Raw genomic sequence first — 24939 nt, forward strand, 5'->3', positions numbered from 1 at the left:
AAATGTGAGTCAAGAATCAAGGGCATTTTAATCGATATTACAACGAGAAGGAGATGTGCAGTGTGAACGCACAAGGAAACAAATGATGGGAGGGGGGGAGGGAAGAAGGAGTGTATGTATTTTCGGCACGAAATTAAACAGGTACGGTCACACCAGCACAAATGCATCGGATCCCATCAGAACTCTGCAGTTAAGTGTGCTTTAGCGAAAGTAGTACAATGATGGGTTACCTCCTGGGAAGTTCTCGTGTTGCACCCATTTTCTTTTTTTTAGATGTGCCGTTCGACGTTACGCCCAACTTTAATTATGGTCCGCAGATTTATTCGCAAATGTGAGTCACGGCGCCGTGGCATTTTACTTGATATTTGAACGAGAACGAGAGGTGCAGTGCGCACGCACAAGGAAACAAATGACGGGAGGGGGAAGAAAGGAGAAGGAGTGTATGTATTTGCAGCACGAAATGAAACAGGTGCGATCATACCAGCAGTAATGCAACGGATTCTATCAGAACTCCGTATGTAAGGGTGCTTGGGCGAGAGTAGTACTAGCATGGGTTACCTCCTGCGAGGTCCTTATATTTGACCCATTTTCTTGTGAAGTCCTCGTGTTGCACCCATTTTTTTTTCAGATGATTCTTTAGACATTACGCGCGACTTGTATTATGCTCCTCAGGTTTATTCGCAAATGTGAGTCACGGCGCCGTACCATTTTACTTGATATTAGAACGAGAACGGGAGGTGCAGTGCGCACGCACAAGGAAACAAATGACGGGAGGGGAAAGAAAGCGGAATGAGTTTATGTATTTGCAGCACAAAATTAAACAATTGCGATCATACCAGCACTAATGCACCGGATCCAATCAGAACTCCGCAGTTAAGTGTGCTTGGGCGAGATTAGTACTCGGATGGGTGACCTCTTGGGAAGTCCTCGTGTCACACCAATTGTTTTTCAGACGGGTCGTTCGACATTACGCGCGTCTGGAACTAGGGTCCGCTGGTTTATACGCAAATGTGAGTCAAGAAGCAGGGGCATTTTAAACGATATTAGTACGAAAAGGAGAGGTGCAGTGTGAACGCACAAGGAAACAATTGATGGGAGGGGGAGGGAAGGAGAAAAAGTGTATGTATTTGCAGCGCAAAATGAAACAGGTGCGATCATACCAGCACTAATGCAACGGATTCTATCAGAACTCCGTAGGTAAGGGTGCTTGGGCGAGAGTAGTAATAGCATGGGTTACCTCCTGTGAAGTCCTTATATTTCACCCATTTTTTTGCAGATGATTCTTTCGACGATACGCGCAACTTGAATTATGGTCCTCAGGTTTATACGCAAATGTGAGTCACGGCACCATAGTATTTTACTTAAAATTAGAACGAGCACGGGAGGTGCAGTGCGCACGCACAAGGAAACAAATGACGAGAGGGGAAAGAAAGGAGAAGGAGTTTATGTATTTGCAGCGCGGAATTAAACGGGTGCGATCATACCAGCACTAATGCACTGGATCCCATCAGAACTCTGCAGTTAAGTGTGCTTGGGCGTGAGTAGTACTCGGATGGGTGACCTCATGGGAAGTCCTCGTGTCGCACTAATTTTTTTTCAGACGGGTCGTTCGACGTTACGCGCGACTGGAACTATGGTCCACTAGTTTATACGCAAATGTGAGTCCAGAATTAGGGGCATTTTAATCGATATTAGAACGAGAAGGAGAGGCGCAATGTGAACGCACAAGGAAACATATGATGGGAGGGGGGGAGGGAAGAAGGAGTGTATGTATTTTCAGCACGAAATTAAACAGGTGCGGTCACACCAGCACAAATGCACCGGATCCCATCAGAACTCCGCAGTTAAGTGTGCTTTGGCGAAAGTAGTACAATGATGGGTTACCTCCTGGGAAGTTCTCGTGTTGCACCCATTTTCTTTTTTTCAGATGTGTCGTTCGACGTTACGCGCGACTTTAATTATGGTCCGCAGATTTATTCGCAAATGTGAGTCACGGCGCCGTGGCATTTTACTTGATATTTGAACGAGAACGAGAGGTGCAGTGCGCACGCACAAGGAAAGAAATGACGGGAGGGGGAAGAAAGGAGAAGGAGTTTATGTATTTGCAGCGCGAAATTTAACAGGTTCGATCATACCAGCAGTAATGCACCGGATCCCATGAGAACTCTGCAGTTAAGTGTGCTTGGGCGAGAGTTGTACTCGGATGGGTGACCACTTTGGAAGCCCTCGTGTTGCACATATTTTTTTTTCGGATGGGTTTTTCGACGTTACGCACGAATGGAATTATAAACCGCTGGTTAATTTGCAAAGGTTAGTCACGGTGCCGGGGCATATTACTTGATATTAGAACGAGAAAGAGAGATGCAGAGTGCACGCACAAGGAAACAAATGATGGGAGGGGGGAGGGAAGAAGGAGTGTAAGTATTTTCAGCACGAAATTAAACAGGTGCGGTCACACCAGCACAAATGCACCGGATCCCATCAGAACTCCGCAGTTAAGTGTGCTTTGGCGAAAGTAGCACAATGATGGGTTACCTCCTGGGAAGTTCTCGTGTTGCACCCATTTTTTTTTTCAGATGTGCCGTTCGACGTTACGCGTGACTTTAATTATGGTCCGCAGATTTATTCGTAAATGTGAGTCACGACGCCGTGGCATTTTACTTGATATTTGAACGAGAACGAGAGGTGTAGTGCGCACGCACAAGGAAACAAATGACGGGAGGGGGAAGAAAGGAGAAGGAGTATGTTTTTGCAGCGCGAAATGAAACAGGTGCGATCATTCCAGTACTAATGAAACAGATTCTATCAGAACTCCGTAGGTAAGGGTACTTGGGCGAGAGTAGTACTAGCATGGGTTACCTCCTGCGAAGTCCTTATATTTCACCAATTTTCTTGTGAAGTCCTCGTGTTGCACCCATTTTTTTGCAGATGATTCTTTCGACGTTACGCGCGACTTTAATTATGGTCCGCAGATTTATTCGCAAATGTGAGTCACGGCGCCGTGGCATTTTTCTTGATATTTGAACGAGAACGAGAGGTACAGTGCGCACGCACAAGAAAACAAATGACGGGAGGGGGAAGAAAGGAGAAGGAGTTTATGTATTTGCAGCGCAAAAATAAATAGGTGCGATCATACCAGCACTAATGCACCGGATCCCATCAGAACTCCGCAGTTAAGAGTGCTTGCGCGAGAGTAGTACTCGGATGGGTGACCTCCTGGGAAGTCCTCGTGTCGCACTAATTTTTTTTTTCAGACGGGTCGTTCGACGTTACTCGCGACTGGAACTAGGGTCCACTCGTTTATACGCAATTGTGAGTCAAGAAGCAGGGACATTTTAATTGATATTATAACGAGAAAGAGAGATGCATAGTGCACGCACAAGGAAACAAATGACGGGATGGGGGATGGAGGGAGAAAAAGTGTATGTATTTGCAGCGCAGAATGAAACATGAGCAATCATTCCAGCACCAATGCAACGAATTCTATCAGAACTCCGCTAGTTAAGGGTGCTTGGACGAGAGAAGCACTAGGATGGGTGACCTCCTGCGAAGTCCTTATAATTCACCCATTTTCTTAGGAAGTTCTCGTGTTCCACCCATTTTTTTGCAGATGATTCTTTCGACGATACGCGCGACTTGAATTGTGGTCCTCAGGTTTATTCGCAAATGTGAGTCACGGTACCGTAGCATTTTACTTGATAGTAGAACGAGCACGGGAGGTGCAGTGCGCACGCACAAGGAAACAAATGACGGGAGGGGCAAGAAAGGAGAAGGAGTTTATGTATTTGCAGCGCGGAATTAAACGGGTGCGATCGTACCAGCACAAATGCACTGGATCCCATCAGAACTCCTCTGTTAAGTGTGCTTTGGCGAAAGTCGTACAATGATGGGTTACCTCCTGGGAAGTTCTCGTGTTGCACCCATTTTCTTTTTTCAGATGTGCCGTTCGACGTTACGTGCGACTTTAATTATGGTCCGTAGATTTATTCGCAAATGTGAGTCACGACGCCGTGGCATTTTACTTGATATTTGAACGAGAACGAGAGGTGCAGTGCGCACGCACAAGGAAAGAAATGACGGGAGGGGGAAGAAAGGAGAAGGAGTTTATGTATTTACAGCGCGAAATTAAACAGGTTCGATCATACCAGCACTAATGCACCGGATCCCATCAGAACTCTGCAGTTAAGTGTGCTTGGGTGAGAGTAGTACTCAGATGGGTGACCACTTAGGAAGCCCTCGTGTTGCACCTATTTTTTTTCGGATGGGATTTTCGACGTTACGCGCAAATGGAATTATAAACCGCTGGTTCATTTGCAAAGGTGAGTCACGGTGCCGGGGCATATTACTTGATATTAGAACGAGAAAGAGATATGCATAGTGCACGCACAAGGAAACAAATGATGGGAGGTGGGGAGGGAAGAAGGAGTGTATGTATTTTCAGCACGAAATTAAACAGGTGCGGTCACACCAGCACAAATGCACCGGATCCCATCAGAACTACGCAGTTAAGTGTGCTTTGGCGAAAGTAGTATAATGATGGGTTACCTCCTGGGAAGTTCTCGTGTTGCACCCATTTTTTTCCAGATGATTCTTTCGACGTTATACGCGACTTGAATTATGGTCCTCAGGTCTATTCGCAAAAGTGAGTCACGGCACCGTGGCATTTTACCTGATATTTGAACGAGAACGAGAGGTGTAGTGCGCACGCACAAGGAAACAAATGACGGGATGGGGAAGAAAGGAGAAGGAGTTTATGTATTTGCAGCGCGAAATTAAAGAGGTGCGATCATACCAGCATAAATGCACCGGATCCCATCAGAACTCCGCAGTTAAGTGTGCTTTGGCGAAAGTAGTACAATGATGGGTTACTTCCTGGGAAGTTCTCGTGTTACACCCATTTTCTTTTTTTCAGATGTGACGTTCGACGTTACGCGCGACTTTAATTATGGTCCGCAGATTTATTCGCAAATGTGAGTCACGGCGCCGTGGCATTTTACTTCATATTTGAACGAGAACGAGAGGTGCAGTGCGCACGCACTAGGAAACAAATGACGGGAGGGCGAAGAAAGGAGAATGAGTCTATGTATTTGCAGTGCGAAATGAAACAGGTGCGATCATACCAGCACTAATGCAACGGATTCTATCAGAACTCCGTAGGTAAGGGTGCTTAGGCGAGAGTAGTACTAGCATGGGTTACCTCCTGCGAAATCCTTATATTTCACTTATTTTCTTGTGAAGTCCTCGTGTTGTACCCATTTTTTTGCAGATAATTCTTTCGACGTAACGCGCGACTTGAATTATAGTCCTATGGTTTATTCGTAGATGTGAGTCACGGTGCTGTAGTATTTTACTTGATATTAGAATGAGAACAGGAGGTGCAGTGCGCACGCACAAGGATACAAATGACGGGAGGGGGAAGAAAGGGGAATGAGTTTATGTATTTGCAGCGCGGAATTAAATAGGTGCGATCATACTAGCACTAATGCACCGGATCCCGTCAGAACTCTGCAGTTAAGTGTGCTTGGGCGAGAGAAGTACTCATATGGGTGACCTCCTGGGAAGTCCTCATGTCGCACCAATTTTTTTTCAGACCGGTCGTTCGACGTTACGCTCGACTGGAACTGGGGTGCACTGGTTTATACGCAATTGTGAGTCAAGAAGCAGGGGCATTTTAATCAATATTAGAACGAGAAGGAGAGGTGCAGTGTGAACGCACAAGGAAACAATTGATGAGAGGGGGAGGGAAGGAGAAGGAGTGTATGTATTTTCAGCACGAAATGAAACAGGTGCGATCATACCAGCACTAATGCAATGGATTCTATCAGAACTCCGTAGGTAAGGGTGCTTGGGCGAGAGTTGTACAAGCATGGGTTACCTCCTACGAAGTCCTTATATTTCACCCATTTTCTTGTGAAGTCCTCGTGTTGCACCCATTTTTTTACAGATGATTCTTTCGACGTTACGCGCGACTTGAATTATGGTCCTTAGGTTTATTCGCAAATGTGAGTCACGGCGCTGTAGCATTTTACTTGATATTAGAACGAGAACGGGAGGTGTAGTGCGCACGCACAAGGAAACAAATGACGGGAGGGAGAAGAAAGGGGAATGAGTTTATGTATTTGCAGCGCAAAATTAAACAGGTGTGATCATACCAGCACAAATGTACCGGATCTTATCAGAACTCCGCAGTGAAGTGTGCTTGGGCGAGATTAATACTCGGATGGGTGACCTCCTGGGAAGTCCTCGTGTCGCACCAATTTTTTTTCAGACTGGTCGTTCAACGTTACGCGCGTTTGGAACTAGGATCCGCTGGTTTATACGCAAATGTGAGTCAAGAAGCAAGGGTATTTTAATCGATATTAGAACGAGAATGAGAGGTGAAGTGTGAACGCACAAGGAAACAAATGACGGGAGGGGGAAGAAAGGAGATAGAACGAGAAGGAGAGATGCAGAGTGCACGCACAAGGAAACAAATGACGGGAGGGGGGACGGAGGGAGAAAGAGTGTATGTATTTGCAGCGCAGAATGAAACATGAGCGATCAAACCAGCACCAATGCAACGAATTCTATCAGAACTCTTCAAGTTAAGGGTGCTTGAGCGAGAGTAGCACTAGGATGGGTGACCTCATGCGAAGTCCTTATATTTCACTTATTTTCTTAGAAAGTCCTCGTGTTGCACCCATTTTTTTGCAGATGATTCTTTCGACGTTACGTGCGACTTGAATTATGGTCATCAGGTTTATTCGCAAATGTGAGTCATGGCACCATAGCATTTTACTTGATATTAGAACGAGCACTGGAGGTGCAGTGCGCACGCACAAGGAAACAAATGACGGGAGGGGGAAGAAAGGAGAATGAGTTTATGTATTTGCAGCGCGGAATTAAACGGGTGCGATCATACCATTACTAATGCACCGGATCCCATCAGAACTCCGGAGTAAAGTGTGCTTGGGTGAGAGTAGTACTCGGATGGGTGACCTCCTGGGAAGTCCTCGTGTCGCACCAATTTTTTTTCAGACGGGTCGTTCGAAGTTACGCGCAACTAGAACTAGGGTCCGCTGGTTTATACGCAAATGTGATTCAAGAAGCAGGGGCAGTTTAATCGATATTAGAACGAGAATGAGAGGTGAAGTGTGAACGTACAAGGAAACAAATGATGGGAGGGGGAGGGAAGGAGAAGGAGTGTATGTATTTTCAGTACGAAATGAAACAGGTGCGATCATACCAGCACTAATGCAACGGATTCTATCAGAACTCCGTAGGTAAGGGTGCTTGGGCAAGAGTAGTTCTAGCATGGGTTACCTCCTGCGAAGTCCTTATATTTCACCCATTTTCTTAGGAAGTCCTCGTGTTGCACCTATTTTTTTGCAGATGATTCTTTCGACGATACGCGCGACTTTAATTATGGTCCTCAAGTTTATTCACAAATGTGAGTCACGGCACCGTAGCATTTTACTTGATATTAGAACGAGCACGGGAGGTGCAGTGCGCACGCACAAGGAAACAAATGACGGGAGGGGGATGAAAGGAGAATGAGTTTATGTATTTGCAGCCCAGAATTAAACGGGTGCGATCATACCAGCACTAATGCACCGGATCCTATAAGAACTCCGCAGTTAAGTGTGATTGGGCGAGATTAGTACTCGGATGGGTGACCTCCTGGGAAGTCCTCGTGTCGCGCCAACTTTTTTTCAGACGGGTCGTTCGACGTTACGCGCGTCTGGAACTAGGGTCCGCTGGTTTATACGCAAATGTGAGTCAAGAAGCAGGGGCATTTTAATCGATATTAGAACGAAAATGAGAGGTGAAGTGTGAACGCACAAGGAAACAAATGACGGGAGGGGGAAGAAAGGAGAAGGAGTGTATGTATTTGCAGCGCAAAATTAAACTTATGCAATCATACCAGCACTAAAGCCCCGGATCCCATCAGAACTCCATAGTTAAGTGTGCTTGGGCGAGAGTAATACTCGGATGGGTGACCACTTGGGAAGCCCTCGTGGTGCACCTATTTTTTTTCGGATGGGTTGTTCGACGTTACGCGCGAATGGAATTATGAACCGCTGGTTCATTTGCAAAAGTGAGTCACAGTGCCGGGTCATATTACTTGATATTAGAACCAGCAACAGTGATGCAGAGTGCACGCACAAGGAAACAAATGACGGGAGAGGGGATGGGAGGAGAAAGAGTGTATGTATTTGCAGTGCAGAATGAAACATGATGGATCATACGAGCACTAATGCAACGGATTCTATCAGAACTCCGCAGTTAAGGGTGCTTGGGCGAGAAAAGTACTCGGATGGGTGACCTCCTGCGAAGTCCTTATATTTCACCCATTTTCTTGGGAGGTCCTCGTGTTGCACCCATCTTTTTGCAGATGATTCTTTCGACGTTACGCGCGACTTGATTTATGGTCTGCAGGTTTATTCGCAAATGTGAGTCACGGCGCCGTGGCATTTTACTTGATATTAGAACGAGTACGGGAGGTGCAATGCGCACGCACAAGGAAACAAATGACGGGAGGAGGAAGAAAAAAGAAGGAGTGTATGTATTTGAAGCGCAAAATTAAACAAGTGGCATCATACCAGCACTAATGCATTGGATCCCATCATAACTCTGCAGTTAAGTTTGCTTTGGCGAAAGTAGTACAATGATGGGTTACCTCCTGGGAAGTTCTCGTGTTTCACCCATTTTCCTTTTTTCAGATGTGTCGTTCGACGTTACGCGTGACTTGATTTATGGTCCGCAGGTTTATTCGCAAATATGAGTCACGGTGCCGTGGAATTTTACTTGATATTAAAACAAGTATGGGATGTGCAGTGCGCACGCACAAGGAAACAAATGACGGGAGGAGGAAGAAAAGAGAAAGAGTGTATGTATTTGAAGCGCAAAATTAAACAAGTGGCATCATACCTGCACTAATGCACTAGATCCCATCAAAACTCTGCAGTTAAGTGTACTTGGGCGAGATTAATACTCGGATGGGTGGTCTCTTGGGAAGTCCTTCTATCGCAACAATTTTTTTTTTAGATGGGTCGTTCGACGTTACGCGCAACTGGAACTATGGTCCGCTGGCTTATACGCAAATGTGAGTCAAGAATCAGGGGCATTTTAATTGATATTAGAACGAGAAGGAGAGGTGCAGTGTGAATGCACAAGGAAACAAATGATGGAAGGGGGGGAGGGAAGAAGGAGTGTATGTATTTTCAGAACGAAATTAAACAGGTGCGGTCACACCAGCACAAATGCACCGGATCCCATCAGAACTCCGCAGTGAAGTGTGCTTTGGCGAAAGTAGTACAATGATGGGTTACCTCCTGGGAAGTTCTCGTGTTGCACCCATTTTCTTTTTTTCAGATGTGCCATTCGACGTTATGCGCGACTTTAATTATGGTCCGTAGATTTATTCGCAAATGTGAGTCACGGCGCTGTACCATTTTACTTGATATTAAAATGAGAACGGGAGGTTCAGTGCGCATGCACAAGGAAACAAATAACGAGAGGGGGAAGAAAGGATAAGGAGTTTATGTATTTGCAGCGCGAAATGAAACAGGTGCGATCATACCAGCACTAATGCAACGGATTCTATCAGAAATCCGTAGGTAAGGGTGCTTAGGCGAGAGTAGTACTAGCATGGGTTACCTCCTACGAAGTCCTTATATTTGACCTATTTTCTTGTGAAGTACTCGTGTTGCACCTATTTTTTTACAGATGATTCTTTCGACGTTACGCGCGACTTGTATTATGGTCCTCAGGTTTATTCGCAAATGTGAGTCACGGCGCTGTAGCATTTTACTTGATATTAGAACTAGAACGGGAGGTGCAGTGCACACGCACAAGGAAACAAATGACGGGAGGGGGATGAAAGGGGAATGAGTTTATGTATTTGAAGCGCAAAATTAAACAGGTTCGATCATACCAGCACTAATACACTGGATCCCATCAGAACTCCGCAGTGAAGTGTGCTTGGGCGAGATTAGTACTCGGATGGGTGACCTCCTGGGAAGTCCTCGTGTCGCACCAATTTTTTTTCAGACGGGTCGTTCGACGTTACGCGCATCTGGAACTAGGGTCCGCTGGTTTATACGCAAATGTGAGTCAAGAAACAGGGGCATTTTAATCGATATTAGAATGAGAATGAGAGGTGAAGTGTGAACGCACAAGGAAACAAATGACGGGAGGGGGAAGAATGGAGAAGGAGTGTATGTATTTTCAGCGCGAAATTAAACAGGTGCGATCATACCAGCACTAAAGCTCCGTATCCCATCAGAACCCCGTAGTTAAGTGTGCTTGGGCGAGGGTAGTACTCGGATGGGTGACCACTTGGGAAGCCCTCGTGTTGCACCTATTTTTTTTCGGATGGGTTGTTCGACGTTACGCGCGAATGGAATTATAAACCGCTGGTTCATTTGCAAAGGTGAGTCACGGTGCCGGGGCATATTACTTGATATTAGAACGAGAAAGAGAGATGAAGAGTGCACGCACAAGGAAACAAATGACGGGAGGAGGGATGGAAGGAGAAAGAGTGTATGTATTTGCAGTGTACAATGAAACATGAGGGATCATACCAGCACTAATGCAACAGATTCTATCAGAACTCCACAGTTAAGGGTGCTTGGGCGAGAGTAGTACTTCGGATGGGTGACCACTTGGGAAGGCCTCGTGTTGCACCCATTTTCTTGGGAGGTCCTCGTGTTGCTCCCATCTTTTTGTAGATGATTCTTTCGACGTTACGCGCGACTTGATTTATGGTCCGCAGGTTTATTTGCAAATGTGAGTCACAGCACCATGGCATTTTACTTGATATTAGAACGAGTACGGGAGGTGCAGTGCGCACGCACAACGAAACAAAAGACGGGAGGAGGAAGAAAATAGAAGGAGTGTATGTATTTGAAGCGCAAAATTAAACAAGTGGCATCATACCAGCACTAATGCACTGGATTCCATCAGAACTCTGCAGTTAAGTGTGCTTGGGCGAGAGTAGTACTCGGATGGGTGACCTCTTGAGAAGTCCTCGTATCGCAACAATTTTTTTTCAGATGGGTCGTTCGACGTTACGCGCGACTGGAACTATGGTCCGCTGGTTTATACGCAAATTTGAGTCAAGAATCAGGGGCATTTTAATCGATTTTAGAACGAGAAGGAGAGGTGCAGTGTGAACGCACAAGGAAACAAATGATGGGAGGGGGGGAGGGAAGAAGGAGTGTATGTATTTTCAGCACGAAATTAAACAGGTGCGGTCACACCAGCACAAATGCACCGGATCCCATCAGAACTCCGCAGTTAATTGTGCTTTGGTGAAAGTAGTACAATGATGGGTTACCTCCTGGGAAGTTCTCGTGTTACACCCATTTTCTTTTTTTCAGATGTGCCGTTCGACATTACGCGCAACTTTAATTATGGTCCGCAGATTTATTCGCAAATGTAAGTCATGGCGCCGTGGCATTTTACTTGATATTTGAACGAGAACGAGAGGTGCAGTGCGCACGCACAAGGAAACAAATGACGGGAGGGGGAAGAAAGGAGAAGGAATTTATGTATTTGCAGCGCGAAATGAAACGGGTGTGATCATACCAGCACTAATGCACCGGATCCCATCAGAACTCCGCAGTTAAGTGTGTTTGGACGAGAGTAGTACTCGGATGGGTGACCTCTTGGGAAGTCCTCGTATCGCAACAATTTTTTTTCAGATGGGTCGTTCGATGTTACGCGCGACTGGAACTATGGTCCGCTGGTTTATACGCAAATATGAGTCAAGAATCAGGGGCATTTTAATCGATATTAGAACGAGAAGGAGAGGTGCAGTGTGAACGCACAAGGAAACAAATGATGGAAGGGGGGGAGGGAAGAAGGAGTGTATGTATTTTCAACACGAAATTAAACAGGTGCGGTCACACCAGCACAAATGCACCGGATCCCATCAGAACTCCGCAGTTAAGTGTGCTTTCGCGAAAGTAGTACAATGATGGGGTACCTCCTAGGAGGTTCTCGTGTTGCACCCATTTTCTTTTTTTCAGATGTGCCGTTCGACGTTACGCGCAACTTTAATTATGGTCCGCAGATTTATTCGCAAATGTGAGTCACAGCGCCGTGGCATTTTACCTGATATTTGAACGAGAACGAGAGGTGCAGTGCGCACGCACAAGGAAACAAATGACGGGAGGGGGAAGAAAGGAGAAGGAGTTTATGTATTTGCAGCGCGAAATGAAACGGGTGCGATCATACCAGCACTAATGCACCGGATCCCATCAGAACTCCGCAGTTAAGTGTGTTTGGGCGAGAGTAGTACTCGGATGGGTGACCTCTTGGGAAGTCCTCGTATCGCAACAATTTTTTTTCAGATGGGTCGTTCGATGTTACGCGCGACTGGAACTATGGTCCGCTGGTTTATACGCAAATATGAGTCAAGAATCAGGGGCATTTTAATCGATATTAGAACGAGAAGGAGAGGTGCAGTGTGAACGCACAAGGAAATAAATGATGGAAGGGGGGGAGGGAAGAAGGAGTGTATGTATTTTCAACACGAAATTAAACAGGTGCGGTCACACCAGCACAAATGCACCGGATCCCATCAGAACTCCGCAGTTAAGTGTGCTTTCGCGAAAGTAGTACAATGATGGGGTACCTCCTGGGAGGTTCTTGTGTTGCACCCATTTTCTTTTTTTCAGATGTGCCGTTCGACGTTACGCGCGACTTTAATTATGGTCCGCAGATTTATTCGCAAATGTGAGTCACGGCGCCGTGGCATTTTACCTGATATTTGAACGAGAACGAGAGGTGCAGTGCGCACGCACAAGGAAACAAATGACGGGAGGGGGAAGAAAGGAGAAGGAGTTTATGTATTTGCAGCGCGGAATTAAACGGGTGCGATCATACCAGCACTCATGCACCGGATCCCATCAGAACTCCCCAGTTAAGTGTGCTTGGGCGAGAGTAGTACTCGGATGGGTGACCTCTTGGGAAGTCCTCGTGTCGCACCAATTTTTTTTCAGACGGGTCGTTCGACATAATGCGCGACTGGAACTGGGGTCCGCTGGTTTATACGCAAATGTGAGTCAAGAAGCAGGGGCATTTTAATCGATATTAGAACGAGAAGGAGAGGTGCAGTGTGAACGCATAAGGAAACAATTGATGGGAGGGGGAGGGAAGGAGAAGGAGTGTATGTATTTTCAACACGAAATGAAACAGGTGCGATCATACCAGCACTAATGCAACGGATTCTATCAAAACTCCGTAGGTAAGGGTGCTTGGGCGAGAGTAGTACTAGCATGGGTTACCTCCTTCGAAGTCCTTATATTTCACCCATTTTCTTGTGAAGTTCTCGTGTTACACCCATTTTTTTGCAGATGATTCTTTCGATGTTATGCGCGACTTGAATTATGGTCCTCAGGTCTATTCGCAAATGTGAGTCACGGCACCGTAGTATTTTACTTGATATTAGAACGAGCACGGGAGGTGCAGTTCGCACGCACAAGGAAACAAATGACGGGAGGGGAAAGAAAGGAGAAGGAGTTTATGTATTTGCAGCGCAAAATTAAACGGGTGCGATCATACCAGCACTAATGCACTGAATCCCATCAGAACTCCGCAGTTAAGTGTGCTTGGGCGAGAGTAGTACTCGAATGGGTGACCACCTGTGAAGTCCTTGTGTTGCACCAATTTTTTTTCAGACGGGTCGTTCGACGTTACGCGCGACTCGAACTATGGTCCGCTGGTTTATACGCAAATGTGAGTCAAGAATAAGGGGTATTTTAATCGATATTAGAACGAAAAGGAGAGGTGCAGTGTGAACGCACAAGAAAACAAATGATGGGAGGGGGAGAGGGAAAAAGGAGTGTATGTATTTTCAGCACGAAATTAAACAGGTGCGGTCACACAAGAACAAATGCACCGGATCCCATCAAAACTCCGCAGTTAAGTGTGCTTTGGCGAAAGTAGTACAATGATGGGTTACCTCCTGGGAAGTTCCCATGTTGCACCCATTTTCTTTTTTTCAGATGTGCCATTCGACGTTACGCGCGGCTTTAATTATGGTCCACAGATTTGTTCGCAATTGTTAGTCATGGCGCCGTGACATTTTACTAGATATTTGAACGAGAACGAGAGGTGCAGTGCGCACGTACAAGGAAACAAATGACGGGAGGGGGAAGAAAGGAGAAGGAGTGTATGTATTTTCAGCACGAAATGAAACAGGTGCGATCATACCAGCACTAATGCAACGGATTCTATCAGAACTCCGTAGGTAAGGGTGCTTGGGCGAGAGTAGTACTAGCATGGGTTACCTCCAGCAAAGTCCTTATATTTCACCCATTTTCTTGTGAAGTCCTCGTGTTGCACCCATTTTTTTGCAGATGATTCTTTCGACGTTACGCGCGACTTGAATTATGGTCCTCAGGTTTATTCGCAAATGTGAGTCACGGAGCTGTAGCATTTTACTTGATATTAGAACGAGAACGGGAGGTGCAGTGCGCACGCACAAGGAAACAAATGACGGGAGGGGGAAGAAAGGGGAATGAGTTTATGTATTTGCAGCGCAAAATTAAACAGGTGCGATCATACCAGCACTAATGCACCGGATCCCATCAGAACTCCGCAGTGAAGTCTGCTTGGGCGAGATTAGTACTCGGATGGGTGACCTCTTGGGAAGTCCTCGTGTCGAACCAATTTTTTTTCAAACGGGTCCTTCGACGTTACGCGCGTCTGGAACTAGGGTCCGCTGGTTTATACGCAAATGTGAGTCAAGAAGCAGGGGCATTTTAATCGATATTAGAACGAGAATGAGAGGTGAAGTGTGAACGCACAAGGAAACAAATGACGGGAGGGGGAAGAAATGAGAAGGAGTGTATGTATTTGCAGCACGAAACTAAACAGGTGCGATCATACCAGCACTAAAGGTCCGGATCCCATCAGAACTCCGCAGTTAAGTGTGCTTGGGCGAGAGTAGTACTCGGATGGGTCACCACCTGAGAAGCCCTTGTGTTGCACCTATTTTTTTTTTGGATGGGTTGTTCGACGTTACGCGCGAATGGAATTATAAACCGCTGGTTCATTTGCAAAGGTGAGTCACGGTGCCGGGGCATATTACTTGATATTAGAACGAGAAAGAGAGATGCAGAGTGCACGCAGAAGGAAACAAATGACGGGAGGGGGGATGGGAGGAGAAAGAGTGTATGTATTTGCAGTGCAGAATGAAACTTGAGGGATCATACCAGTACTAGTGCAGCGGATTCTATCAGAACTCCGCAAGTTAAGGGTGCTTGGGCGAGAGTAGCACTAGGATGGGTGACTTCCTGCGAAGTCCTTATATTTCACCCATTTTCTTAGGAAGTCCTCGTGTTGTACCTATTTTTTTGCAGATGATTCTTTCGACGATACGCGCGACTTGATTTATGGTCCGCAGGTTTATTCGCAAATGTGAGTCACGGCGCCGTGGCATTTTACTTGATATTAGAACGAGCACGGGAGGTGCAGTGCGCACGCACAAGGAAACAAATGACGGGAGGGGGAAGAAAGGAGAAAGAGTTTATGTATTTGCAGTGCGAAATTAAACTGGTGCGATCATACCAGCACTAATGCACTGGATCCCATCAGAACTCTGCAGTTAAGCGTGCTTGGGCGAGAGTAGTACTCGGATGGGTGACCACCTGGGAATTCCTTGTGTCGCACCAATTTTTTTTCAGACGGGTCGTTCGACGTTACGCGCAATTGGAACTATGGTCCACTGGTTTATACGCAAATGTGAGACAAGAACCAGGGGCATTTTATTCGATTTGAGAACGAGAAGGAGAGGTGCAGTGTGAACGCACAAGGAAACAAATGATGAGAGGGGGGGAGGGAAGAAAGAGTGTATGTATTTTCAGCACGAAATTAAACAGGTGCAGTCACACCAGCACAAATGCACCGGATCCCATCAGAACTCCGCAGTTAAGTGTGCTTTGGCGAAAGTACGGGAGGTGCAGTGCGCACGCACATGGAAACAAATGACGGGAGGAGGAAGATAAGAGAAGGAGCGTATGTATTCGAAGCGCAAAATTAAACAAGTGGCATCATACCAGCAATAATGTACGGGATCCCATCAGAACTCTGCAGTTAAGTGTGCTTGGGCGAGAGTAGTACTCGGATGGGTGACCTCTTGGGAAGTCCTCGTATCGCAACAATTAAACAGGTGCGATCACACCAGCACTAATGCACCGGATCCCATTAGAACTCCGCAGTGAAGTGTGCTTGGGCGAGATTAGTACTCGGATGGGTGACCTCCTGGGAAGTCCTCGTGTCGCACCAATTTTTTTCAGACGGGTCATTCGACGTTACGCGCATACACTCCTTCTTCCCTCCCCCCCTCCCATCATTTGTTTCCTTGTGCGTTCACACTGCACCTCTCCTTCTCGTTCTAATATCGATTAAAATGCCCCTGATTCTTAACTCACATTTGCGTATAAACCAGCGGACCATAGTTCCAGTCGCGCGTAACGTCGAACGACCCATCTGAAAAAAAATTGTTGCGATACGAGGACTTCCCAAAAGGTCACCCATCCGAGTACTACACTCGCCCAAGCACACTTAACTGCAGAGTTCTGATGGGATCCAGTGCATTAGTGCTGGTATGATGCCACTTGTTTAATTTTGCGCTTCAAATACATACACTCCTTCTCTTTTCTTCCTCCTCCCGTCATTTGTTTCCATGTGCGTGCGCACTGCACCTCCCTTACTCGTTCTAATATCAAGTAAAATGCCAGGGCGCCGTGACTCACATTTACGAATAAACCTGCGGACCATAAATCAAGTCGCGCGTAAAGTCGAAAGAATCATCTGCAAAAAGATGGGTTCAACACGAGGACCTACCAAGAAAATGGGTGAAATATAAAGACATTGCATGAGGTCACCCATCCGAGTACTTTTCTCGCCCAAGCACCCTTAACTGCGGAGTTCTGATAGAATCCGTTGCATTAGTGCTGGTATGATCCCTCATGTTTCATTCTGCACTGCAAATACATACACTCTTTCTCCTCCCATCCCCCCTCCCGTCATTTGTTTCCTTGTGGGTGTACTTTGCATCTCTCTTTCTCGTTCTAATATCAAGTAATATGCCCCAGCACCGTGACTCACCTTTGCAAATGAACCAGCGGTTTATAATTCCATTCGCGCGTAACGTCGAACAACCAATCCAAAAAAAAATAGGTACAACACGAGGGCTTCCCAAGTGGTCACCCATCCGAGCACTACTCTCGCCCCAGCACACTTAACTAGGAGTTCTGATGGGATCTGGGGCTTTAGTGCTGGTATGATCGCACCTGTTTAATTTCGCGCTGTAAATACATACACTCCTTCTCCTTTCTTCCCCCTCCCGTCATTTGTATCCTTGTGCCTTAACACTTCACCTCTCATTCTCATTCTAATATCGATTAAAATGCCCTTGCTTATTGACTCACATTTGCGTATTAACCAGCGGACCCTAGTTCCAGACGCGCGTAACGTCGAACGACCCGTCTGAAAAAAATTTAGTGCGACACGAGGACTTCTCATGAGGTCACCCATCCGAGTACTAATCTCGCCCAAGCACACTTAACTGCGGAGTTCTGATGGGATCCGGTGCAATAGTGCTGGTATGATCGCACCCGTTTAATTTTGCGCTACTATTACATAAACTCATTCCCCTTTCTTCCCCCTCCCGTCATTTGTTTCCTTGTGCGTGCGCACTGCACCTCCCGTTCTCGTTCTAATATCAAGTAAAATGCCACGGCGCCGTGACTCACATTTGCTAATAAACCTGAGGACCATAATTCAAGTCGCGCGTAACGTCGAAAGAATCATCTGCAAAAAAATGGGTGCAACACGAGGACTTCACAAGAAAATGGGTGAAATATAAGGACTTCGCAGGAGGTAACCCATGCTAGTACTACTCTCGCCCAAGCACCCTTACCTACGGAGTTCTGATAGAATCCATTGCATTAGTGCTGGTATGATCGCACCTGTTTCATTTCTTGCTGAAAATACATACACTCCTTCTCATTCCTTCCCCATCCCATCAATTGTTTCCTTGTGCGTTCACACTGCACCTCTCCTTCTCGTTCTAATATAGATTAAAATGCCCCTGCTTCTTGACTCACATTTGCGTATAAACTAGCGGACCGTAGTTCCAGTCGCGCGTAACGTCGAACGACCCGTCTGAAAAAAAATTAGTGCGACACGAGGACTTCCCAAGAGGTCACCAATCCGAGTACTACTCTCGCCAAAGCACACTTAACTGCGGAGTTCTGACGGGATCCGGTGCATTAGTGCTGGTATGATCGCACACGTTTAATTTCGCGCTGCAAATACATAAATTCCTTCTCCTTTCTTCCCCCTCCCGTCATTTGTTTCCTTGTGCGTGCGCACTGCACCTCCCGTGCTCCTTCTAATATAAAGTAAAATGCTACGGTGCCGTGACTCACATTTGCGAATAAACCTGAGGACCATAATTCAAGTCGCGCGTATCGTCGAAAGAATCATCTGCAAAAAAATGGGTGGAACACGAGGACTTCCTAAGAAAATGGGTGAAATATAAGGATTTCGCAGTAGGTCACCCATCCTAGTGCTACTCTCGCCCAAACACCCTTAACTTGCGGAGTTCTGATAGAACCCGTTGCTTGGTGCTGGTATGATTGCTCATGTTTCATTCTGCGCTGCAAATACATACACTTTTTCTCCCTCCATCCCCCCTCCCTTCATTTGTTTCCTTGTGCATACACTCTGCATCTCTCCTTCTCGTTCTAATATCAAGTAATATGCCCCGGCACCGTGACTCACCTTTGCAAATAAACCAGCGGTTTATAATTCAATTCGCGCGTAACGTCGAACAACCCATCCGAAAAATAATATGTGCAACACGAGGGCTTCCCAAGTGGTCACCCATCCGAGTACTTCTCTTGCCCAGGCACACTTAACTGCGAAGTTCTGATGGGATCCGGAGCTTTAGTGCTGGTATGATCGCACCTCTTTAATTTTGCGCTGCAAATACAAACACTCCTTCTCCTTTCTTCCCCTTCCCGTCATTTGTTTCCTTGTGCGTTCACACTTCACCTCTCATTCTCGTTCTAATATCGATTAAAATGCCCCTACTTCTTGACTCACATTTGCGTATAAACCAGCGGACACAAGTTCCAGACGCGCGTACCGTCAAACGACCCGTCTGAAAAAAAATTGGTGCGACACGAGGACTTCCCAGGAGGTCACCCATCCGAGTACTAATCTCGCCCAAGCACACTTCACTGCGGAGTTCTGATGGGATCCGGTGCATTAGTGCTGGTATGATCGCACCAGTTTAATTTTGCGCTGCAAATACATAAACTCATTCCCCTTTCTTCCCCCTCCTGTCATTTGTTTCCTTGTGCGTGCGCACTGCACCTCCCGTTCTCGTTCTAATATAAAGTAAAATGCTACAGCGCCGTGAATCACATTTGCGAATAAACCTGAGGACCATAATTCAAGTCGCGCGTAACGTCGAAAGAATTATCTGCAAAAAAATGGGTGCAACACGAGGACTTCACAAGAAAATGGGTGAAATATAAGGACTTCGCAGGAGGTAACCCATGCTAGTGCTACTTTCGCCCAAGCACCCTTACCTACGGAGTTCTGATAGAATCCGTTGCATTAGTGCTTGTATGATCGCACCTGTTTCATTTCGTGCTGAAAATACATACACTCCCTCTCCTTCCCTTCCCCTCCCATCAATTGTTTCCTTGTGCGTTCACACTGCACCCCTCCTTCTCGTTCTAATACCGATTAAAATGCCCCTGCTTCTTGACTCAGATTTGCGGATAAACCAGCGGACCCTAGTTCCAATCGCGCGTAACGTCGAACGACCCATCTGAAAAAAAATTTGTGCGACACGAGGACTTCCCAGGAGGTAACCCATGCTAGTACTACTCTCGCCCAAGCACCCTTACCTACGTAGTTCTGATAGAATTCGTTGCATTAGTGCTGGTACGATCGTACCTGTTTCATTTCGCGCTGCAAATACATACACTCCTTCTCCTTTCTTCCCCCTCACGTCATTTGTTTCCTTGTGCGTGCGCACTGCACCTCTTGTTCTCGTTCAAATATCAAGTAAAATTCCACGGCACCATGACTCACATTTGCGAATAAATCTGCAGACCATAATTCAAGTCGCGCGTAACGTCGAACGGCACATCTGAAAAAAAGAAAATAGGTGCAGCACGAGAACTTCCCAGGAGGTAACCCATCATTGTACTACTTTCGCCAAAGCACACTTAACTACGTAGTTTTGATGGGATCCGGTGCATTTGTGCTGGTGTGACCGCACCTGTTTAATTTTGTGCTGAAAATACATACACTCCTTCTTCACTCCCCCCCTCCCATCATTTGTTTCCTTGTGCGTTCACACTGCACCTCTCCTTCTCGTTCTAATATCGATTAAAATGCCCTTGATTCTTGACTCACATTTGCGTATAAACCAACGGACCATAGTTCCAGTCGCGTGAAAAGTCGAACGATCCGTCTGAAAAAAAATTGGTGCGACACGAGGACATCCCACGTGGTCACCAATCCGAGTACTACTCTCGCCCAAGCACACTTAACTACAGAGTTATGATGGGATCCAGTGCATTAGTGCTGGTATGATCGCACCCGTTTAATTCCGCGCTGCAAGTACATAAACTACTTCTCCTTTCTTCCTCCTCCCGTCATTTGTTTCCTTGTGCGTGCGCACTGCACCTCCCGTGCTCGTTCTAATATCAATTAAAATACTACGGTCCCGTGACTCACATTTGCGAATAAACCTGAGGACCATAATTCAAGTCGCGCGTATCGTCGAAAAATTCATCTGCAAAAAAATGGGTGCAACACGAGAACTTCCTAAGAAAATGGGTGAAATATAAGGACTTCGCAGGAGGTCACCCATCCTAGTGCTACTCTCGCCCAAGCACCCTTAACTTGCAGAGTTCTTATAGAATCCGTTGCATTGGTGCTGGTATGAATGCTCATGTTTCATTCTGCGCTGCAAATACATACACTTTTTATCCCTCCATCCCCCCCTCCCGTCATTTGTTTCCTTGTGCGTGCACTCTGCATCTCTCCTTCTCGTTCTAATATCGATTAAAATGCCCCTTCTTCTTGACTCACATTTGCGTATAAACCAGTGGACCCTAGTTCCAGTCGCGCGTAACGTCGAACGACCCGTCTGAAAAAAAATTGGTGCGACACGAGGACTTCCAAGAGGTCACCCATCCGAGTACTATTCTCGCCCAAGCATATTTAACTACGGAGTTCTGATTGGATCCGGTGCATTAGTGCTGGTATGATCTCACCTGTTTAATTCCGCGCTGCAAATACATAAATTCCTTCTCCTTTCTTCCCGCTCCCATCATTTGTTTCCATGTGCGTGCGCACTGCACCTCCCGTGCTCGTTCTAATATCAAGTAAAATGCTAAGGTGCCGTGACTCACATTTGCGAATAAACCTGAGGACCATAATTCAAGTCGCGCGTAACGTCGAAAGAATCATCTGCAAAAAAATGGGTGCAACACGAGGACTTCCTAAGAAAATAGGTGAAATATAAGGACTTCGCATGAGGTCATCCATCCTAGTGCTACTCTCACCCAAGCACCCTTAACTTGCGGAGTTCTGATAGAATCCGTTGCATTGGTGCTTGTATGATCGCTCATGTTTCATTCTGCGCTGCAAATACATACACTCTTTCTCCCTCCATCCCCTCTCCCGTCATTTGTTTCCTTGTGCGTGCACTCTGCATCTCTCCTTCTGGTTCTAATATCAAGTAAAATACCCTGGCATCGTGACTCACCTTTGCGAATGAACCAGCGGTTTATAATTGCATTCGCGCGTAACGTCGAACGATCCATCCGAAAAAAATGGGTGCAACACAAGGACTTCCCAGGAGGTCACCAATCCGAGCACTACTCCCGCCCAAGCACACTTAACTGCTAAGTTCCGATGGGATACGGTGCATTAGTGGTGGTATGATGGCACCTATTTAATTTCGCGCTGCAAATACGTACACTCCTTCTCCTTTCTTCCCCTTCCCGTCATTTGTTTCCTTGTGCGTGTGCACTGCACCTCTCGTTCTCGTATAAATATCAAGTAAAATGCCACGGTGCAGTGACTCACATTTTCGAATAAATCTGCGGACTATAATTAAAGTCGCACGTAACGTCGAATGGCACATCTATAAAAAAAAAATGGGTGCAACACGAGAACTTCCCAGGAGGTAACCCATCCTTGTACTACTTTCGCCAAAGCACACTTAACTGCGGAGTTCTGATGGGATCCGGTGCATTTGTGCTAGTGTGATAGCACCTGTTTAATTTCGTGCTGAAAATACATACACTTCTTCTCCTTCCCTCCCCCCTCCCATCATTTGTTTCCTTGTGCGTTCACACTGCACCTCTTTTTCTCATTCTAATATCGATTAATATGCCCCTACTTCTTGACTCACATTTGCGTATAAAGAAGTGGACCATAGTTCCAGTTGCGCGTAACGTCGAACGACTCGTCTGGAAAAAAATTTGTGCGACACGAGAACTTCCCAGGAGGTCACCCATCCGAGTACTACTCTCGCCCAAGCACACTTAACTGCAGAGTTATGATGGGATCCGTTGCATTAGTGCTGGTATGATCGCACCCGTTTAATTTCGCGCTGCAAATACATAAACACCTTCTCCTTTCTTCCCCCTCCCGTCATTTGTTTCCTTGTGCGTGCACTCTGCATCTCTCTTTCTCGTTCTAATATCAAGTAATATGCCCCGGCACCGTGACTCTCCTTTACAAATGAACCAACTGTTTATAATTCCATTCGCGCGTAACGTTTAACAACCCATCCGAAAAAAATAGGTGCAACACGAGGGCTTTCCAAGTTGTCACCCATCCGAGTACTACTTTCGCCCAAGCACACTTAACTGCGGAATTCTGATGGGATCCGGGGCTTTAGTGCTGGTTTGATCGCACCTGTTTAATTTCGTGCTGCAAATACATACACTCCTTCTCCTTTCTTCCCCCTCCGGTCATTTGGTTCCTTGTGCGTTCACACTTCACCTCTCATTCTCGTTCTAATATCGATTAAAATGCCCCTGCTTTTTGACTCACATTTGCGTATAAACCAGCGGACCCTATTTCCAGTCGCGCGTAATGTCGAACGACCCGTCTGAAAAAAAATTGGTGCGACACGAGGACTTCCCAATAGGTCACCCATCCGAGTACTACTCTCGCCCAAGCACACTTAACTACGGAGTTCTGATGGGATCCGGTGCATTACTGCTGGAATGATTGCACCTATTTAATTTCCCGCTGAAAATACATAAACTCATTCCCCTTTCGTCCCCCTCTCGTCATTTGTTTCATTGTGCGTGCGCACTGCAACTCCTGTTCTCGTTCTAATATTAAGTAAAATGCTACAGCGCCGTGACTCACATTTGCGAATAAACCTGAGGACCATAATTCAAGTCGCGCGTAACGTCAAAAGAATTATCTGCAAAAAAATGGGTGCAACACGAGGACTTCCTAAGAAAATGGGTGAAATATAAGGACTTCGCAGGAGGTCACCCATCCTAGTGCTACTCTCGCCCAAGCACCCTTAACTTTCAGAGTTCTGATAGAATCCGTTGCATTGGTGCTGGTATGATTGCTCATGTTTCATTCTGCGCTGCAAATACATAAACTTTTTCTCCCTCTATCCCCCCTCCCGTCATTTGTTTCCTTGTGCGTGAACTCTGCATCTCTCCTTTTCATTCTAATATCGATTAAAATGCCCCTGCTTCTTGACTCACATTTGCGTATAAACTAGTGGACCCTAGTTCTAGTCGCGCGTAACGTCGAACAACCCGTCTGAAAAAAAAAATTAGTGCAACACGAGGACTTCCCAGGAGGTCACCCATCCGAGTACTACTCTCGCCCAAGTACACTTGACTGCGGAGTTCTGATGGGATCCGGAGCTTTAGTGCTGGTATGATCGCACCTGTTTAATTTCGTGCTGCAAATACATAAACTCCTTCTCCTTTCTTCCCCCTCCCGTCATTTGTTTCCTTGCACCTCCCGTGCTCGTTTTAATATCAAGTAAAATGTTACGACGCCGTGACTCACATTTGCGAATAAACCTGAGGGCCAAAATTCAAGTTGCGCGTAACGTCGAAAGAATCATCTGCAAAAAAATGGGTGCAACACGAGGACTTCCCAAGTGGTCACCCATCCGAGTACTACTCTCGCCCAAGCACACTTAACTGCAGAGTTATGATGGGATCGGTTGCATTAGTGCTGGTATGATCACACGTGTTTAATTTCGCACAGTAAATACATACACTCCTTCTCCTTTCTTCCCCCTCCCGTCATTTATTTCCTTGTGCGTTCACACTTCACCTCTCATTCTCGTTCTAATATCGATTAAAATGCCCCTGCTTCTTGACTCACATTTGCGTATAAACCAGTGGACCCTAGTTCCAGTCGCGCGTAACGTCGAACGACCCGTCTGAAAAAAAAATTAGTGCGACACGAGGACTTCCCAGGAGGTCTCCAATCCGAGTACTACTCTCGCCCAAGCACACTTAACTGCGGAATTCTGATGGGATCCGGTGCATTAGTGCTGGTATGATCGCACCTGATTAATTTCGCGTTGCAAATACATAAACTTATTCCCCTTTCTTCCCCCTCCCGTCATTTGATTCCTTGTGCGTGCACTCTGCATCTCTCTTTCTCGTTCTAATATCAAGTAATATGCCCCGGCACCGTGACTCACCTTTGAAAATGAACCAGCGGTTTATAATTCCATTCGTGCGTAACGTCGAACAACCCATCCGAAAAAAAATAGGTGCAACACGAGGGCTTCCCAAGTGGTCACCCATCCGAGCACTACTCTCGCCCAAGCACACCTAACTGCGGAGTTCTAATGGGATCCGAGGCTTTAGTGCTGGTATGATCGCACCTGTTTAATTTCGCGCT

General features: G+C 46.3%; 7 non-coding genes and 42 pseudogenes across 7 annotated transcripts; 32 read left to right on the top strand and 17 right to left on the bottom strand.

Moving 5' to 3' along the window:
* Positions 1-822: 822 nt before the first annotated feature.
* Positions 823-941, top strand: LOC148260070 (5S ribosomal RNA; annotated as a pseudogene).
* Positions 942-1470: 529 nt separating this feature from the next.
* LOC148260071 (5S ribosomal RNA) lies at positions 1471-1589 on the top strand. The gene has a single exon (XR_015820599.1). It is a non-coding gene; the product is annotated as a 5S ribosomal RNA (ribosomal RNA).
* Positions 1590-1793: 204 nt separating this feature from the next.
* LOC148260072 (5S ribosomal RNA) lies at positions 1794-1912 on the top strand (annotated as a pseudogene).
* Positions 1913-2121: 209 nt separating this feature from the next.
* Positions 2122-2240, top strand: LOC148260073 (5S ribosomal RNA; annotated as a pseudogene).
* Positions 2241-2444: 204 nt separating this feature from the next.
* Positions 2445-2563, top strand: LOC148260074 (5S ribosomal RNA; annotated as a pseudogene).
* Positions 2564-3122: 559 nt separating this feature from the next.
* LOC148260075 (5S ribosomal RNA) lies at positions 3123-3241 on the top strand. Its single transcript, XR_015819800.1, has one exon. It is a non-coding gene; the product is annotated as a 5S ribosomal RNA (ribosomal RNA).
* A 563-nt stretch (positions 3242-3804) lies between these two features.
* Positions 3805-3923, top strand: LOC148260076 (5S ribosomal RNA; annotated as a pseudogene).
* A 208-nt stretch (positions 3924-4131) lies between these two features.
* On the top strand, positions 4132-4250 carry LOC148260077 (5S ribosomal RNA; annotated as a pseudogene).
* Positions 4251-4454: 204 nt separating this feature from the next.
* LOC148260078 (5S ribosomal RNA) lies at positions 4455-4573 on the top strand (annotated as a pseudogene).
* A 205-nt stretch (positions 4574-4778) lies between these two features.
* LOC148260079 (5S ribosomal RNA) lies at positions 4779-4897 on the top strand (annotated as a pseudogene).
* Positions 4898-5460: 563 nt separating this feature from the next.
* Positions 5461-5579, top strand: LOC148260080 (5S ribosomal RNA; annotated as a pseudogene).
* Positions 5580-6138: 559 nt separating this feature from the next.
* On the top strand, positions 6139-6257 carry LOC148260081 (5S ribosomal RNA; annotated as a pseudogene).
* A 630-nt stretch (positions 6258-6887) lies between these two features.
* Positions 6888-7006, top strand: LOC148260082 (5S ribosomal RNA; annotated as a pseudogene).
* Positions 7007-7565: 559 nt separating this feature from the next.
* LOC148260083 (5S ribosomal RNA) lies at positions 7566-7684 on the top strand (annotated as a pseudogene).
* Positions 7685-7889: 205 nt separating this feature from the next.
* Positions 7890-8008, top strand: LOC148260084 (5S ribosomal RNA; annotated as a pseudogene).
* A 1212-nt stretch (positions 8009-9220) lies between these two features.
* On the top strand, positions 9221-9339 carry LOC148260085 (5S ribosomal RNA; annotated as a pseudogene).
* A 563-nt stretch (positions 9340-9902) lies between these two features.
* Positions 9903-10021, top strand: LOC148260086 (5S ribosomal RNA; annotated as a pseudogene).
* Positions 10022-10226: 205 nt separating this feature from the next.
* Positions 10227-10345, top strand: LOC148260087 (5S ribosomal RNA; annotated as a pseudogene).
* A 562-nt stretch (positions 10346-10907) lies between these two features.
* On the top strand, positions 10908-11025 carry LOC148260088 (5S ribosomal RNA; annotated as a pseudogene).
* A 204-nt stretch (positions 11026-11229) lies between these two features.
* LOC148260089 (5S ribosomal RNA) lies at positions 11230-11348 on the top strand (annotated as a pseudogene).
* Positions 11349-11557: 209 nt separating this feature from the next.
* On the top strand, positions 11558-11676 carry LOC148260090 (5S ribosomal RNA; annotated as a pseudogene).
* Positions 11677-11880: 204 nt separating this feature from the next.
* Positions 11881-11999, top strand: LOC148260091 (5S ribosomal RNA; annotated as a pseudogene).
* A 209-nt stretch (positions 12000-12208) lies between these two features.
* On the top strand, positions 12209-12327 carry LOC148260092 (5S ribosomal RNA). Its single transcript, XR_015820184.1, has one exon. It is a non-coding gene; the product is annotated as a 5S ribosomal RNA (ribosomal RNA).
* A 204-nt stretch (positions 12328-12531) lies between these two features.
* Positions 12532-12650, top strand: LOC148260093 (5S ribosomal RNA; annotated as a pseudogene).
* A 209-nt stretch (positions 12651-12859) lies between these two features.
* Positions 12860-12978, top strand: LOC148260094 (5S ribosomal RNA; annotated as a pseudogene).
* Positions 12979-13537: 559 nt separating this feature from the next.
* Positions 13538-13656, top strand: LOC148260095 (5S ribosomal RNA; annotated as a pseudogene).
* Positions 13657-13860: 204 nt separating this feature from the next.
* Positions 13861-13979, top strand: LOC148260096 (5S ribosomal RNA; annotated as a pseudogene).
* Positions 13980-14542: 563 nt separating this feature from the next.
* LOC148260097 (5S ribosomal RNA) lies at positions 14543-14661 on the top strand (annotated as a pseudogene).
* A 205-nt stretch (positions 14662-14866) lies between these two features.
* On the top strand, positions 14867-14985 carry LOC148260098 (5S ribosomal RNA; annotated as a pseudogene).
* A 562-nt stretch (positions 14986-15547) lies between these two features.
* Positions 15548-15666, top strand: LOC148260099 (5S ribosomal RNA). The gene has a single exon (XR_015821019.1). It is a non-coding gene; the product is annotated as a 5S ribosomal RNA (ribosomal RNA).
* Positions 15667-16036: 370 nt separating this feature from the next.
* On the top strand, positions 16037-16154 carry LOC148260100 (5S ribosomal RNA; annotated as a pseudogene).
* Positions 16155-16160: 6 nt separating this feature from the next.
* LOC148260101 (5S ribosomal RNA) lies at positions 16161-16279 on the top strand. Its single transcript, XR_015820426.1, has one exon. It is a non-coding gene; the product is annotated as a 5S ribosomal RNA (ribosomal RNA).
* A 214-nt stretch (positions 16280-16493) lies between these two features.
* LOC148260102 (5S ribosomal RNA) lies at positions 16494-16611 on the bottom strand (annotated as a pseudogene).
* A 561-nt stretch (positions 16612-17172) lies between these two features.
* Positions 17173-17290, bottom strand: LOC148260103 (5S ribosomal RNA; annotated as a pseudogene).
* Positions 17291-17495: 205 nt separating this feature from the next.
* LOC148260104 (5S ribosomal RNA) lies at positions 17496-17614 on the bottom strand. The gene has a single exon (XR_015819569.1). It is a non-coding gene; the product is annotated as a 5S ribosomal RNA (ribosomal RNA).
* A 559-nt stretch (positions 17615-18173) lies between these two features.
* On the bottom strand, positions 18174-18292 carry LOC148260105 (5S ribosomal RNA; annotated as a pseudogene).
* A 560-nt stretch (positions 18293-18852) lies between these two features.
* LOC148260106 (5S ribosomal RNA) lies at positions 18853-18971 on the bottom strand (annotated as a pseudogene).
* Positions 18972-19176: 205 nt separating this feature from the next.
* On the bottom strand, positions 19177-19295 carry LOC148260107 (5S ribosomal RNA). Its single transcript, XR_015819732.1, has one exon. It is a non-coding gene; the product is annotated as a 5S ribosomal RNA (ribosomal RNA).
* Positions 19296-20182: 887 nt separating this feature from the next.
* Positions 20183-20301, bottom strand: LOC148260108 (5S ribosomal RNA; annotated as a pseudogene).
* A 204-nt stretch (positions 20302-20505) lies between these two features.
* LOC148260109 (5S ribosomal RNA) lies at positions 20506-20624 on the bottom strand (annotated as a pseudogene).
* A 562-nt stretch (positions 20625-21186) lies between these two features.
* LOC148260110 (5S ribosomal RNA) lies at positions 21187-21304 on the bottom strand (annotated as a pseudogene).
* Positions 21305-22191: 887 nt separating this feature from the next.
* LOC148260111 (5S ribosomal RNA) lies at positions 22192-22310 on the bottom strand (annotated as a pseudogene).
* Positions 22311-22516: 206 nt separating this feature from the next.
* LOC148260112 (5S ribosomal RNA) lies at positions 22517-22635 on the bottom strand (annotated as a pseudogene).
* Positions 22636-22839: 204 nt separating this feature from the next.
* On the bottom strand, positions 22840-22958 carry LOC148260113 (5S ribosomal RNA; annotated as a pseudogene).
* A 205-nt stretch (positions 22959-23163) lies between these two features.
* On the bottom strand, positions 23164-23282 carry LOC148260114 (5S ribosomal RNA; annotated as a pseudogene).
* A 563-nt stretch (positions 23283-23845) lies between these two features.
* On the bottom strand, positions 23846-23964 carry LOC148260115 (5S ribosomal RNA; annotated as a pseudogene).
* A 192-nt stretch (positions 23965-24156) lies between these two features.
* On the bottom strand, positions 24157-24275 carry LOC148260116 (5S ribosomal RNA; annotated as a pseudogene).
* Positions 24276-24481: 206 nt separating this feature from the next.
* On the bottom strand, positions 24482-24600 carry LOC148260117 (5S ribosomal RNA; annotated as a pseudogene).
* A 205-nt stretch (positions 24601-24805) lies between these two features.
* LOC148260118 (5S ribosomal RNA) lies at positions 24806-24924 on the bottom strand (annotated as a pseudogene).
* Between the last annotated feature and the right edge of the window lie 15 nt (positions 24925-24939).

Source organism: Carica papaya, chromosome 5 (assembly GCF_054855325.1).
Source record: "Carica papaya isolate Zhongbai chromosome 5, ASM5485532v1, whole genome shotgun sequence".
Lineage (NCBI taxonomy): Eukaryota > Viridiplantae > Streptophyta > Magnoliopsida > Brassicales > Caricaceae > Carica > Carica papaya.